Raw genomic sequence first — 716 nt, forward strand, 5'->3', positions numbered from 1 at the left:
CTGCAGATCTAGCCACGATGATAGACAAGTATAACCCTGAAAGTAACAAGGCTCGATACTAATACAGCAAACCTCGATTCGTTTCTTTGCAATAGCATCACTAGATGTAAGGAAAATATACAGACATCATTTATTTGGGCATCAAAGGACATTGCAGTGGTTGACCTTTACCTACACTAACCTACGAAGTTTCTGCAATATTCCTGTGGGCAGTGTATAGATACCATCAACTATCCAGAACAACAAAGACAACTAGAGAGAACAATTTCAACAGATTTTTGTTTGTTTTTTACCACTGCTTATGCCGAACCTGCATATAAACAGACTATTTTACTAAATACTATGCGAAGACACATGAGATACTTGCATATCACACCTTTATCCTTAATACATAATGTTACGACAGCGGAAGTCACGTGAACCTGGTAAGACGTAATGCGTTCTAGCAAGATCGGGGAATATCACGAATAATCCAGTATTTGCTAGGCGCCCTCTATTGTTGTATATAAGTGCGCCAGACAATTAATCGGGATAGAATTGCAGACAGACAGACAGAGACAGACAATTGAGTCAAGCGCGGTAGTAAGTAAGTGCGTGAATCGTTCGTTGTGAATTATAGCGTGTGTTTAATTGTGGAAATTAAGTGTATTGCAAAGTTGTATTGAGAAAGAATAAATTTTACTTAAGAAAGGACTTGTATCGCTGAAGTTTTTCGG

This window comes from Limulus polyphemus, unplaced genomic scaffold (genome assembly GCF_000517525.1).
Source record: "Limulus polyphemus unplaced genomic scaffold, Limulus_polyphemus-2.1.2 Scaffold892, whole genome shotgun sequence".
Taxonomy (NCBI): domain Eukaryota; kingdom Metazoa; phylum Arthropoda; class Merostomata; order Xiphosura; family Limulidae; genus Limulus; species Limulus polyphemus.